The sequence below is a fragment of the Prunus avium genome, chromosome 2 (genome assembly GCF_965620075.1).
Source record: "Prunus avium chromosome 2, drPruAviu1.hap1.1, whole genome shotgun sequence".
Lineage (NCBI taxonomy): Eukaryota > Viridiplantae > Streptophyta > Magnoliopsida > Rosales > Rosaceae > Prunus > Prunus avium.
Window position 1 is genome coordinate 7,222,863 of NC_142285.1, and position 10,811 is coordinate 7,233,673.

Below are 10,811 nucleotides of genomic sequence, written 5' to 3' on the forward strand. Positions count from 1 at the left end.
ACCACCGAAAAACTTTCCTCTAAGACATGATTCAGCCCATGAGTCTCTTTTTGCATACATCATTTCTAACCATTCTTTTTGTTTTGGAGTACTCGCTTGTTCCTTCAAAACCTCCCATTTCTTCTCAAACTCGACCAACGCAAATGGTTCCCAAAGACATGCCTGAAAATTTCTTAGCAATTCATCGTCCTTCAAGTTATTCTGTGCATTCCTTGACACATGCCATGAGCACAACCGATGGTTAGACATGGGAAACACATCATCAATGGCTTTACGCATCGCCTCATCGCCATCCGTCAATATTGATATTGGCTTCTTATCTTTCATGGATGCCATGAATGTTTCCAATAACCACTTGTAAGTTTCAAATGTCTCGTCATGCAATAATGCGCAACCAAACATTACAGTAGAACGGTATTTGTTCGAACCGACAAACAACACTAGGGGCTTGTCATAAATATTTGTTTTGTATGTGCTGTCGAATATAAGGACGTCGCCATAGGCAATGTAATCCAAAAGTGAAGTGGAGTCCCTCCAAAACAAATTACCAAGCCTATTTTCCTCGTCAACACTAAACTTACAAAAGAATTCTGGATCCATAGCTCCTTTCACTTTCAAGTAAGAGAGTGCGGCTTCTGTGTCACCGTCGAGCAAAATTTCCCTGCGTGATGCATCCAACTTATTGTACAGATCTTTTATTTGAAAACCAACATTTAAATACCCACCACATTGGTCGACCATATACTCATACGTATGACATATTCTAACCAATGCTCTTCGCATTCCCATTGCTTGTGCTAAATCCAAATTTCGAACAACACGGTTACATTCGGAGATATGGCGATTCAAGTGGAGTAACTAGTTCATGATTGTGATGTGGTTCAAATTTTGTAACGACGTAAGTATCACGTTTCTTCTCATAACCCACCCAAAAATGGGCAGGACAATTCTCTCTTGTAATTGGCTTGGGTTGCCGAATCCTATCCGATCGATCATTAAACTTCTCATTTCTCAAACCTTCTTTAGAACAACACCACCGTCTCCTACATACTTTCCCTTCCAAATTACGAATCAATTTGTCTTTCCTCACGCTAAATCCAATACCCTTTGCATAACTCATATAATATTCTTCCGCTAATTCTATCGTTTTAAACTCTTTCCCCATAACATCTTCTTTGCTCGGTACAATAATGTCTACACCATTATCATCACTACTTTGACTAACCGGATGTTCGACAGACATATGCACACTCTCTGTTGCCGATGCCCCATGACTCGACCTTTCACAACCACCCAAATACCCTGAATCACTACAACCACCCTTTGAAGTCTCTACACCCATGTCCATCTTAGCAGACCCCTTCAAGCCTGAGAAACATAAATTCAAACTAAAATTACATTATAATCTATGTGCTAACATACTTTCTCTTCAAAACACACAATTGGAAAATCTCATGCAATTGCACATAATCAGGTCAATAATTGCACTATGTATAAATATTTCGCAACCAAAAACATGCAATTGCATCAACTCAACTCATTACCCAAAATACATTCTACTCCTAAACCAGAAAAACAGGGTTCTTCGAACTCTTACTTGATGTTTCCAAGGGTTCTTCAAACTCCCACCAACCTCGTATATCGATTGAATGTGGTACACGCTGGAATGGGCTTCAAAGCTCCTAAACACATCAAGAAATGGGCGATCTCATATCAGGCCGGTGACACCCTTCAATGTGCGACATTGAAGTTATGTATCAGACAATTCCAACAAAACAAACTAAATTAAATACCTCCGATTTCGTGACCATTACATCATGGAGGTTGGATCCACCGTCAATTTGGTATCTGCTGATCAGTTTTGGGAAAGCTGAGAGGAGAGTTGAGGAAGTCGCTTAGGCAGAGTCGCCAGGGTCGGCTTGGGTTTTCTCGTGGACGATCTCAATTCTGTCACCATTAGCTTCTTGCCTAAACCCTAAACCAAGCACAAACAAGCGTTGGACACGCTTAGGATGGATTTGGGCAAGTGAGATATAATAGTTCCTGGAGAAGTAGAGAGAAGACTTCGTCGGCAAGCACAGAGATTGGGCAAGCAGAGAGAAGATTTCCTGGAGGTGCAAACGATTGGATTTGGGCAATTAGAGAGGAGTTCGTGGAGGCTGTTAGGATTTTCAATTTGGGCAACAAGATAGGAGAGTGCGCGTGGTCTTCATCCTCTAAACCTGCTTTTCTGACAGTCACATGCGATGCACATGTTGAATAATAAAGGGCTCAACAGGTTACTAAGTCATTGAATCTCAGCCATCCATTTTTAACATGCAAAATCAGCCCTTGGATAACTGGCTGTGCTGGTACAGCCGATGCACCACAGAATTTTCGTTAAAACTATAGTCGGCTGTAAGAATAACAAAAACATGTCGGTCAATGTGGTCAATAATTTCTTACCAAAAAAAAATTGTGTTTCATATATTTTTTTATTGATCAGGAGAGGAATTATTTAATTTTAATTGATGGAGGAAAATTCAAATTTTGATTCCTTCCAAATACCTAAGAGGAAGATTGTGAAAGATTTTCATTGAGAAATCGATTGACAACAAAAATGGTGACAAATACAATTTCTATTTTTTTTTTAATTCATCCAAAGAATGAGAATTATTTGATATTAAAATGACTAACACAAAGTATATATACTTTAATTATTCGATTAATAAATAAACCTTGTTCATTGGTGTTTCCTTGTTCATTTGTGTAATTGGTGTTCTTACATTCTTCCAAATGCCTTGGTGGATGCTGCTTCATTTGATTCTTGTAATCTTTTACTTTTTTTCTTCTGTTGGAGATGTAGAGAAAATTTACTCTCAGATTACTATTTTATATTACGCTACAAATACAAAGCTGAAAACTTGAAGACAATAAAACCAAAAACTTTTAATTCAAGTTAAGACAAACTGCACCTCAGCAGTTTGATTTTTATGTTGCCATGTTTCTTCAGTTGAACTTCCAATTGATTTTCTATTTTGATTCACTCACTTGCCCTAAAGATTCCTAGTCATTTGTGTAATTGTGTTCTTACATTCTTCCAAATGGCTGGGGTGCTTTTTTCTGACTTTACCAACAAGCTATCTTTTTGTTCAATAATTTAGTTTCATCTTGACAATTGTTCATCTGTTTTGTTTAAACTTGTGTTGTGTAGCAGCAGGAGGTGGTTTTGAAGGTGATCAGTACATATGCATACGTACATGTGTATATGTATATTATAATATATAATACATATGGGTATATGTATAATAATAATAATAATATATGTGTATATACATATGTATATTATATATGTGAAATATTATATAATATATGTAATATGTATAATATATGTGTATATACGTGTATATATATGTATATTATAGTATATGTGTATATATGTATATATGTATATTATAATAATAACAATAATAATATACTATATACATATATATATATATATATATATATATATATATATATATATTATAATACAAAATATATGGGTATATTATAATAATAATAATATATGTTGTTATTATTACAATATAATATATGTATGTTATACATTGGTGAGCATAGGACTACTTAATGCTTCCTTCCATATGGGTTTATTAGTCCCCTCCTAAGGAGGTGTTTTTGGTGGGCCCGGTATTAATAATCCCATTTAAGACTAGGATTAAATGAAACAAACATGAGACTAAAATTAGTCCAAGCCAATCTTGTGTAACAAACGACCCCCTAGAATTTGAAGTAGTATTTATATCAACTTTAGCGCAATTTTAATCACTAACAATGTTTACGAGTAAGCTCTAAATTGAAACAGAGTTTATAGTTTTCTAATTTTTTTTCTTGCATTGGATTAGATATTAGCTCTAAATTGAAACAGAGTTTACTGTTTTGAATGAGAAGTGCAACAAAAAAGGGAAAAAAAAAATCTCATCCATTACAAAAATACAATAAAATTCTAACGTTAAAAGTATCTCATCCATACAATTAAAATATATTAATCCCAAGTGAGATAGAGGGTTCTTGACGTAATGGTTCCAATGAAAAGAGAAAAAAAAAAAAAAAAAAAAAAACTACAGCCCTTCAACCCATACAAGAACTATGCTCTATAATAAATACTCTCATCAAAACCAGAATGAAAAAGCAAGGAAACGTGAAGAAGAAATCTGAGAAAAAGTTTAGAGGGAGCAACTGAGAGAGGAAGGTAGAATTCCAGATCGCACGTATCACTTGGATTGAAAATAAGACTGATAAGAAGATAAAAGACGAATTCATGAGTAAATATCCCTTTAATGCTTGATGTTATTAAGTTAATTACGGATTAGAACTTGCTACCATGCTCAACAAACTGATAGAGGATTTAATTATCTGAGATTGACCAAGGTGGGGAGAGAGAGAGAGAGAGAGAGAGAGAGAGAGAGAGAGATTTAAAGATGCATATCAGATGTCTCTCTCTACTTCAGAGACGATTAGTTTTCCGGTGGACAAGGGAATGGTTGCAATCCCATATCGTTTTTATGTTTTTATGAAGTGGTTGCAATCCCACATCAGCTGCTTACATAAACCTCATCTGTTTTTTTTAATATAAAAGCTTCATTCTAGGCAAGCGATGTTATCATAGAATTCAAGTCAAGCCGTTTACTATATTTGGGCTTCAAATATCTCCGTGCATTTGGGCTTTTGGCCGGCTGGATTATAAATTTTGAATTAAATTTCATTAGTTTCGATACGTCTGGAATTTCTAATTTTTATGAATTCCCTACTTTTCCGTATTTTCTAGGTTTCCGAAATTGCCGAACACATCAGCATCGGAATTGGTTTTTAATTCTGAATATTTTCGTTTCCGATCTGTTCTGCCCAAATTGCAGCCCTTCTGTCCAATTTAGTGAAAGTGCATCAAGAAACAAATATGAGGGAGTTTTCAAGAAGCAATAATACACAGACGATGGGTCATGGCCAATGTGAAGGGAATGATGTGCAAAGGGCTACTCTAGGAACATCGTTTGGGGTGCTCCTTGGTGCTGTTATACAAGCGGAGGACAAGACAAGGATGTTTAAACACATCCTCGGGGATCTCAAATCCACGATAGATTCTCTAAAACCACTTATAGAAGAGATAGCAGAATATAACAAGGTTTTGCATCTCTCAAAAGAGGAACTAGAGAATTTTATAATACAAATGAAGAAGGGTGCAGAGCTCGTTCACAAGTGCTCTAAGATTCGTAAGTGGGCTAGCTACAACAAGAAGTATGAATATACCAATAAACTTCTTAGATTAGATGAATCTCTTCAAGTACTCTTAAGTATGCTAATAGTGCAACTAGTAAGGAATGTGAGAGAGAGCTCAATTTCCTTAAGTAATTTAGAGGCTGCGATCAAGCTAGTTGAAGGGAAAATAGAGGAAGGGGTCAAGCTAGTTGAAGGGAGTGGTGTTGTACAGTTACCAAATGATCAAATTGAAATTAAAGGTTCATGTGAAGTGGTTGAACCTCCACCGCCTGTAGTTGCAGTTGATGTTCTAAATGTGCAGGGAACAAGGAATGGGAAGGAGACATTTGATTCAACAATGAATATGAAGGCAGCGGGCAAGCAAATCAAAGGGAAAAAAGAAGAAACGAAGGTAGATGCTATGCAGAGTCATTTCAAATGCCTTGGTGGATGCTGCTTCATTTGATTCTTGTAGATTGAGCCTCAGTGTAGGATTTTTATGCATAACGACGTCGTATAATAGGTTACTTTTTTAGAAAAGAGACTAGAGCAAATCACGGCCACACAATGTATAGTGGGAGAGTTAGGATTAAAAGCTCCGGAGTGGATCAAGTCCTTTCAGAATTTTTATTTTTATTTTTCCTTTTTAGACTTCAATTAAATATTCCTAGTCATCCTAGTGATGCTGGGGTTTGTTATTTTTGTTTTTAGACTAGGATTCCTAGTAATTCTAGGGTTCCTAGAGTTTAATTTCCTCCTAGTGATGCTGAAATTGTTTTTTCGTTTTTAGATTAGGATTCCTAGTAATTCTAGGGTTTGAAGTAGTATTTATTTCAACTTTAGCGCAATTTTAATCACTAACAATGATTACGAGTAAGCTCTAGATTGAAACTGAGTATATAGTATACAGAAAATTGTATGCAGAATTTCAAATTTAATTCCATCAGCTAAACTGAAAGAGTTATTCACAATTTATTAACAAAATCAATCATCCCCAATACAATATTCACACGAGGAACACGAAATGAATGCACAACAAGGAACAATAATTGATATTTTCAATTGATGAGATTTCTTGAACAAGATGAATAGAAGCATGAGCATCCCATACACTTGCATTTAACATGCAGACAGATGAACTAAAAGCCTCCACACATACTACCAGTTTTCCTTGACGATTTTTGATTTCTCAAGTATGAATTTCCCTTCCTTGTACTTCTGCATTTCCTCATAGGCTCATTCGTACTTCGAACCCAGCACCTCATGGCAGTCGCAGCAGGAGGCATCAGCAACAGTGTGCAGACCAGTCATGAGTTGTCTGTTTTCTTTTGGCCCGACTGTAATGTTCATTGCATGTGAAAACAGAAAGGCTCGACCATTTCTACCCTATGATTTAGGAAAAGAAATAGCCGAATCAAGTAATGTTCTTGCAAATCCTCTCATCATAGTCACATCCAGAACAAGACTATCTAATATACACATTAACCAAATCAATACAATGCAGAACATAAAAACCCTCAACCAAACAGAAAACAACTACTTGCCTCCTTCCCTTGGCTAATCAAGTTTGAATTGAGTCTTCATTTCAACTTACACGAAGGCTAAACTTTTATTCCTCATTTCATCCAAAATCTAGTGACAAGTAAACGTCTATTCATTTCATTTTAAAGAACAGATTCTCATTAGCATATCAAAGCAGGTCTCTTTCTTAATGACAGCCAATCAAAAGAAGCACAACAGCTTAATCAAAGCAAAGCAAAGTTCTTCACCTGAAAGGCTTTAGAAATGACATCATCATGAAGGGCAACATGGTTTCTGCAATTACAGCAACTATACAACCTCGGCCCAACAAATTCCGCCATCAGAAATCGAGATTACGACGAACAAAGTGTTAGCAATAGTGGTTTCTTGTGTGATTGTCCTTTGTGGAACACAAAGACATGAAACACAAGACACCCCTTGTCTCATGGCACTTGTCTCATTCCTTGTTTTAGGGAATACTTTTCTTGAGCAATGTAATCCTTGTTTTAGGGAATGTTTCATGGAATGTTTTAGGGAATGTTTCATGGAATGTTTTTAGGGTTATTACATGTATATATGTTTTGATGTGTAATTGAATGAACATAAGTTGAAATCAGAAAATATGCATAGCTCCCAAATTCTCTACACTCTCCATTATCTCTACTCAACCTTCAATATCTCTTCCTAATTTGACATGGTATCAGAGCAGCGATCTTGCTGACTCTAGTCTCGAATCGTTGCTGCAATCATGGGAGAAAACGATTTCTTTCCCACTGAAAGTAGCACCACCGATCCGGCTACTCCTTATCAACCTACCTTCACAGAATTTGCTACTCAAATGGCTGAGTTGATGAAGACACAAGCATCAACATCGACTACGACTCCGACTCCGACAATTACCTACGAAACCTCCTCTGTACAAATTGGCATTAAATTGGATGGCTCCAACTATGCCTTATGGTCTCAAGTTATTGAGATGTATGTTGCTGGCAAAGACAAGCTGGGATATCTCACGGGTGAGCTCCCAGCACCTCCTCAGACAGACTCTACATTCAACCGATGGCGGACAGAAAATGCAATTGTGAAAGGGTGGCTAATCAACTCCATGGAGCCAAGGTTGATTGGCAACTTCATTAGATTCCCGACGGCCAAAGGAGTTTGGGATGCAATTGCCACAACTTACTTTGATGGCACTGACACCTCCCAGGTGTATGATCTTAAAAGGCGAATCTCCCGTATGCGACAAGGGGGAGGTTCGATTGAAACCTACTACAATGATCTCCAAGGCTTATGGAGAGAAATCGATTTTCGTCGTCCAAATGAAATGAAGTGTGAGCTGGATATCAAGAAATACTATGATATCATCCAAGAAGATCGAGTTTATATTTTCTTGGATGGTTTGGATGACCGACTTGACAAAGCCCGAAGTGATGTGCTCCAAATGAGCCCATTCCCTACAGTAGAGCAAGCCTATGCTCATGTCCGACGAGAAGATATTCGACAAGCTGTGATGTTAGGAGCTCCAACACCAACCGGAGTAGGATTGGCAACAAAAGGAACATACCGACCCTCTCGCCCAACTTCAACCCCAGTTGCTGCTTCTCTCCAACTACAGACCACTACCAACAAGACGATTACTCCACCATCTTCTCGACCCAAGGCTCCCACAAATGGGAATGGTTGCACTCACTGCGGGAATCCAAAACACACTCGAGAAACCTGTTTTAAACTACATGGCTATCCAGAGTGGTGGGAGGGTCTCAAGGCTCGTAAACTTGCTACTGGAGGAACGGGTCGTGCTGCCCTTGTCACCATGGGCTCTCCGGTAACATTAATTCCTCATGAAGAATCTACCTCAGCACCAGAAAAGAACTCTCCATCTTTTAGTGACTCAGGTAACTGTGGATACGTATTTCATACATCATATACAAGTGACTCCACATGTTGGATTATTGATTCAGGAGCCACAGATCATATGACGTTCGATCCAACTGATTTTCTAAGTACAACTACACCACAACGAACAAGTATTGCCAACGCAAATGGTGTTACCTCTCCCGTGGTCGGTGCTGGAACCATTGGCCTCTCTCCGTCCCTTACTCTTCAAAATACTTTGCTTGTCCCATCGTTGTCTAATAAATTGATGTCTGTTGGCCAAGCTACTGAGCAACTAAATTGTTGTGTACTCATGTATCCCGATTTCTGTCTATTTTAGGATATTCTCACGAAGGAGATCATTGGTCGTGGTACTAAGAGGGGGGGTTGTACTATGTGGATGATTTCAGTATGGGAAAGGCACATAGTGTGAAGCACTCATCGACTTGGAAGGATCGATAACTTTGGCTATGGCACCGACGTTTGGGGCATCCGTCTTTTGGCTATATGAGACATCTATTTCCAGATTTGTTTTCAAATTCCTGTACCACTGATTTCCAATGTGATACTTGTATCTTGGCCAAGAGCCACAGAGCCTCTTATCCATTAAGTACAAATAAAAGTGTTGCTCCATTTGCTTTGATACATTCTGATGTTTGGGGTCCTTCACCTATCTCCACAACTTCTGGCTTTCGATGGTTTATTACCTTTGTGGATGATTGTACCCGCATGACTTGGCTCTTCATGATGAAAAATAAAACTGATGTGTTCCCTATATTTCAGTCATTTCATAAGCAAATTGACACTCAATTCTCTACCAAGATTCAAGTCCTCCGTTTTGACAATGGAGGTGAATATATCAACCATGATTTTCAGACCTACTTCCAAATGCATGGCATCATTCATGAGACCACTTGTCCTCAAACTCCTCAACAGAATGGTGTTGCGGAAAGAAAAAATCGACACCTCCTTGAAACAGCACGAGCTCTTTTGATTGGAGCTCATGTTCCTCGCCATCATTGGGATGATGCTATAGTCACTGCAGTCTACCTCATCAACCGAATGCCTTCCAAAGTTTTAGACTTCCGGACTCCATTACAAGCACTTGCCCAACATGGGCCCTTGCCCTCTGTTCAGATGCTTCCGCCCCGAGTCTTTGGTTGTGTGGCATTCGTACACCTCCATAAGAATCAACGTGGCAAGCTTGATCCATGTGCTATCAGATGTATTTTTGTAGGCTATGCTGCCCATCAGAAGGGATATCGATGCTATCACCCCTCCAGTCGTCGTACATATGTCACTTTGGATGTCACTTTTATGGAATCGGAAATGTTTTTCCATGATCCGATGTCCAACTCTCCGCCTCACAGAGACATACAAAGAGAATCACTGGGCAATGAGGCCCTGGAAATTCAAGAACTTGAAGATTGGAGCAAAACGGATCCCAAAAGTCCAGAAGAAAGTGTAACCTGCCAAAAAGCGACCGGTCGTCAGGAGCCTAGCGACCGGTCGCATAGAAGTTCTGAAGGTGAAAAACGAACCTGTACTAAAACGACCGGTCGCCAGAAGCCCAGCGACCGGTCGCTTCCAAGCGCTGAAGCTGAAATTCGAACCTGTACTAAAACGACCGGTCGCCAGGAGCCCAGCGACCGGTCGCTTCCAAGCGCTGAAGCTGAAATTCGAACCTGTACTAAAACGACCGGTCGCCAGGAGCCCAGCGACCGGTCGCTTCCAAGCGCTGAAGCTGAAATTCGAACCTGTCCAGAAACGACCGGTCGCCAGGATCCCAGCGACCGGTCGCTCCACAGCAGAGAGCACAATCTTTTTTCCTACTTCGCCGACGATAATGATGAAGACCCCCCTCACATCTCAGTACCAGCTGATCAATCTCCTGAGAATACTCCTGAGGTACGTGATTCTACTACATCTAATGTTTTAGTTGATGAAACTGTTAGATATCAATTACCCAATAGACAGAACCGTGGAAAACCACCAATTCGGTATTCACCGGATAATGGCAAAGCATCGAAGTATCCAATTGCAAACTATGTTTCGGCTGAAAAATTATCTGCACCTCTCCAAGGCTTTGTACACCAATTATCTGCGATTTATATTCCAACCAAAGTGAGTGAGGCATTGAAGGATCCAAAATGGGTTCACGCAATGAAGGAAGAGATGCA

The 10,811-nt window shown here is 39.0% G+C and overlaps 1 pseudogene across 1 annotated transcript; it reads right to left on the reverse strand.

Annotated features, from left to right (window-relative positions):
• Positions 1-6,182: 6,182 nt before the first annotated feature.
• LOC110774094 (protein yippee-like At4g27745) lies at positions 6,183-7,143 on the reverse strand (annotated as a pseudogene). The gene is made up of 2 exons (XR_015833575.1): positions 7,005-7,143; positions 6,183-6,621 (listed from the first exon to the last, which is right to left on the reverse strand). The product of XR_015833575.1 is annotated as a protein yippee-like At4g27745 (transcript).
• Positions 7,144-10,811: the final 3,668 nt, after the last annotated feature.